At 50.6% G+C, this 5,000-nt stretch overlaps 1 non-coding gene across 1 annotated transcript in view; it reads right to left on the reverse strand.

Moving 5' to 3' along the window:
* The window catches only part of LOC126436176 (small subunit ribosomal RNA), a 1,908-nt gene extending 1,342 nt beyond the window's left edge, over positions 1–566 (reverse strand). The window contains exon 1 of the ribosomal RNA XR_007580481.1: positions 1–566. This exon is cut by the window's left edge and continues 1,342 nt beyond it. This is a non-coding gene — a ribosomal RNA (small subunit ribosomal RNA).
* Between the last annotated feature and the right edge of the window lie 4,434 nt (positions 567–5,000).

Raw genomic sequence — 5,000 nt, forward strand, 5'->3', positions numbered from 1 at the left:
CAATAGATACTCGTTAAAGGATTTAAAGTGTACTCATTCCGATTACGGGGCCTCGGATGAGTCCCGTATCGTTATTTTTCGTCACTACCTCCCCGTGCCGGGAGTGGGTAATTTGCGCGCCTGCTGCCTTCCTTGGATGTGGTAGCCGTTTCTCAGGCTCCCTCTCCGGAATCGAACCCTGATTCCCCGTTACCCGTTACAACCATGGTAGGCGCAGAACCTACCATCGACAGTTGATAAGGCAGACATTTGAAAGATGCGTCGCCGGTACGAGGACCGTGCGATCAGCCCAAAGTTATTCAGAGTCACCAAGGCAAACGGACCGGACGAGCCGACCGATTGGTTTTGATCTAATAAAAGCGTCCCTTCCATCTCTGGTCGGGACTCTGTTTGCATGTATTAGCTCTAGAATTACCACAGTTATCCAAGTAACGTGGGTACGATCTAAGGAACCATAACTGATTTAATGAGCCATTCGCGGTTTCACCTTAATGCGGCTTGTACTGAGACATGCATGGCTTAATCTTTGAGACAAGCATATGACTACTGGCAGGATCAACCAGGGAGCTGCGTCAACTAGAGCTGAGCAGCCCGGCCGCCCGGGAGTGTGTCCCGGGGGCCCGCGCGAACACGCAAGCGTCCGCTCAATTATTCTGCAAACAGGAGGAGGCTGAGCTCCCCTGCACAACACACCTCGAAACCCTCTCAGGTCCCGGCGGCGCGCAGCGCCGTCCTAAGTACTTGGTCGGGTTCGAGAGAGGCGCAATCGCCCGGAGTTAGGCGAGTAGACGCTTTAGGTGCGACCACCCGTGCTCCCAACTGAGCTTGCCGCTGCCGACAGAGGCCCGGGAGCGTGCTGTCGTGGCATTGCCGGCGGGAGACAACACGCGCCACCTACGGTGACCGGCAGCTCCAACGCCAGCGCCACAGAAGGACAAAAGCCCCACTTGGGTGCCGAAGCGAACTCTCCCAGCACAGCGCACGCGCCAACACGTCCGCACAGCTGCGATACAAACCACCTGCGAGAACCGCTGGGGCGACCGAGCAGCAGACGGCGTCGCGGCGCCGAGCGCCGGGCGGCGGCGCATCCTCAGCGCACACAGTCCTCAATCGGACCAGCACACTGCAGATGGCCACCGCGCTTCGCACCGGGCCCGCGAGGACCTACTTTGGCCGCAAGGCGCCGCGAGCAGGGGGCGCCGGCGCGCAGCTGCGCCGCCTGCCGCGTCCGTCGGCCGGCGCGCCTGCCACTGGCCGCCCCCACCAGCCGGCTGTAGCGCGTGCGCCCACGCACCGCGCTGCCAGCACGCCGGGCGGCCCCCCCTCACCGGCCGGGGACGGTCCCACCCAGCCACCGCCGCGTATCGCCTCACACCCAGATCCCCTTTCGCGTTCGTGGGCATGGTGGGTCCCCTTTCACGTTCGTGGGCATGGTGGGTATCCCTGAAACAACCGGTTAATAGCTCGACCGATCGTCGCCAACACTGATTCACCTCTAGCGAGAACAACCGCACCACAACGGGTTACCTGTTGTTCATTTGCGTAACGTCACCAGCAAACGTAGACGTCCATCGCCATTTGCAACGAGTATTGCATGCCTGTGTCAGGTGTCACAACACACTACGTCTGCCCACATAGACGCAACAACATGTGCACGCCTCGAGAACACGTGGAAGGTAGCCCCCGTACGTATGCGGTGTCCATTGCGCGAACGACTGTCAGCCGGCCTCTGCAGGATGTCGCAGATGTGGAACGCGGTGCAACATGCTATCACGGTGTGTGAGAAGAGACGACTACGTCCGAATACACGCTCCACTACATCAACAGACTGCTCATGCTGATCGCCATCCAGGGCGTCCGTTCCTCCCACACGTCTGAATGGCGTACCACACTGCAATCCAGCTCTTATAGGGAGACGACACGTAGCTGCGTGCACAATATTTGGACTGTATGGTCTGCCGTTGCTAGGCGCAGTCGTCGTACGGTCACACATGTGCCACGATGTATCATTCAGTACATACGGACCAATGTGCAGTACAGTTTGTGGGTTTTGCGTACATCGGCGGACAGGTGACAGGCCGTACCACAACGTAGGCTGAGTACGTCGGCATGCGAAGGGCATTGAACATGCAAACTTCTCAACGACCAGCTTGCGAAGGCAGGGGGGAAGGGGGGGGGGCATGTACGTCCTGCTGCTATCCACATTACAGTGTATAGCAGGAGCATGTGGAAAGTCAGCAACACCTGCAAGGTGTTTAACATGACGCGATACACAGGGGACCGGGCAGTGCGAATAGCGAACTATATTGCGAGGGTTGCGGTTAGGCAACACTACACTAATTTAACGAGTTGCATAACAATTACAGAGCAGGTTCAGCGACAACGTGCGTCAGGTTAAGGCGCAATATAGGTTAGGTTGAGGCACAATATAGGTTAGGTTAAGGCACAACATGGGTTACGTTAAGGCACAAATTGGGTTACGTTAAGGCACAACATGGGTTACGTTAAGGCACAACATGGGTTACGTTAAGGCACAAATTAGGTTACGTTAAGGCACAAATTAGGTTACGTTAAGGCACAAATTAGGTTACGTTAAGGCACAAATTAGGTTACGTTAAGGCACAAATTAGGTTACGTTAAGGCACAAATTAGGTTACGTTAAGGCACAAATTAGGTTACGTTAAGGCACAAATTAGGTTACGTTAAGGCACAAATTAGGTTACGTTAAGGCACAAATTAGGTTACGTTAAGGCACAAATTAGGTTACGTTAAGGCACAAATTAGGTTACGTTAAGGCACAAATTAGGTTACGTTAAGGCACAAATTAGGTTACGTTAAGGCACAAATTAGGTTACGTTAAGGCACAAATTAGGTTACGTTAAGGCACAAATTAGGTTACGTTAAGGCACAAATTAGGTTACGTTAAGGCACAAATTAGGTTACGTTAAGGCACAAATTAGGTTACGTTAAGGCACAAATTAGGTTACGTTAAGGTACAATATGGGTTAGGTTAAGGTACAATATGGGTTAGGTTAAGGTACAATATGGGTTAGGTTAAGGTACAATATGGGTTAGGTTAAGGTACAATATGGGTTAGGTTAAGGCACAACGTAGGTTAGGTTAAGGCACAACATAGGTTAGGTTAAGGCACAACATAGGTTAGGTTAAGGCACAACATAGGTTAGGTTAAGGCACAACATAGGTTAGGTTAAGGCACAACATAGGTTAGGTTAAGGCACAACATAGGTTAGGTTAAGGCACAACATAGGTTAGGTTAAGGCACAACATAGGTTAGGTTAAGGCACAACATAGGTTAGGTTAAGGCACAACGTAGGTTAGGTTAAGGCACAACGTAGGTTAGGTTAAGGCACAACGTAGGTTAGGTTAAGGCACAACGTAGGTTAGGTTAAGGCACAACGTAGGTTAGGTTAAGGCACAACGTAGGTTAGGTTAAGGCACAACGTAGGTTAGGTTAAGGCACAACGTAGGTTAGGTTAAGGCACAACGTAGGTTAGGTTAAGGCACAACGTAGGTTAGGTTAAGGCACAACGTAGGTTAGGTTAAGGCACAACGTAGGTTAGGTTAAGGCACAACGTAGGTTAGGTTAAGGCACAACGTAGGTTAGGTTAAGGCACAACGTAGGTTAGGTTAAGGCACAACGTAGGTTAGGTTAAGGCACAACGTAGGTTAGGTTAAGGCACAACGTAGGTTAGGTTAAGGCACAACGTAGGTTAGGTTAAGGCACAACGTAGGTTAGGTTAAGGCACAACGTAGGTTAGGTTAAGGCACAACGTAGGTTAGGTTAAGGCACAACGTAGGTTAGGTTAAGGCACAACGTAGGTTAGGTTAAGGCACAACGTAGGTTAGGTTAAGGCACAACGTAGGTTAGGTTAAGGCACAACGTAGGTTAGGTTAAGGCACAACGTAGGTTAGGTTAAGGCACAACGTAGGTTAGGTTAAGGCACAACGTAGGTTAGGTTAAGGCACAACATAGGTTAGGTTAAGGCACAACATAGGTTAGGTTAAGGCACAACATAGGTTAGGTTAAGGCACAACATAGGTTAGGTTAAGGCACAACATAGGTTAGGTTAAGGCACAACATAGGTTAGGTTAAGGCACAACATAGGTTAGGTTAAGGCACAACGTAGGTTAGGTTAAGGCACAACGTAGGTTAGGTTAAGGCACAACGTAGGTTAGGTTAAGGCACAACGTAGGTTAGGTTAAGGTACAACGTAGGTTAGGTTAAGGTACAACGTAGGTTAGGTTAAGGTACAACGTAGGTTAGGTTAAGGTACAACGTAGGTTAGGTTAAGGTACAACGTAGGTTAGGTTAAGGTACAACGTAGGTTAGGTTAAGGTACAACGTAGGTTAGGTTAAGGTACAACGTAGGTTAGGTTAAGGTACAACGTAGGTTAGGTGAAGGCGCAATGTAGGTTAGGTTAAGGTACGATATACCTTAGGTTAAGGTACAATATCGCTTAGGTTAAGGTACAATATAGCTTAGGTTAAGGTACACGTTGTAGGGAAAGGTGTATTTTGGGGGGGGAGGGGGCGGCAGGTTCGTTGATAGTGATTATCGTAAGTGCATGCCTGCGGGATCATCCGATTTGTCACGTCAGGATGCACTTGTGGCTCATGACAGGCGGCGCTCCGATTCCAAGGTTGTGGCAGATCTGTGTCTTTCATTCCTGCCATTGTTTGTGTACTGTGACAGGAGGCAGTATTGTGATGTTGGGTGCACCCCTGTGTAGGACATGTGTGGGTGTTCGTGGCTTAGCTGAGCAATGGCGGATGTCGGAAGGGTGGGATATTCTGTTTTCTGGGTGGACCTCCCGGTCTGGTTATGATAGTGTGGATTGTGTAATGTGGCGGAGAGGATGCACCGGATGTTCTTCCATGCTGGTGGTTAGATATTGTGTGTGTGCCTGTTAGAGGCAGAGAGTAGTGTGTGATAGTGTCTGGCTGACGTGTGGTTCTCATTGTGTGCAGAGTCTTTCAG

Source organism: Schistocerca serialis, unplaced genomic scaffold (genome assembly GCF_023864345.2).
Source record: "Schistocerca serialis cubense isolate TAMUIC-IGC-003099 unplaced genomic scaffold, iqSchSeri2.2 HiC_scaffold_1229, whole genome shotgun sequence".
NCBI lineage: Eukaryota > Metazoa > Arthropoda > Insecta > Orthoptera > Acrididae > Schistocerca > Schistocerca serialis.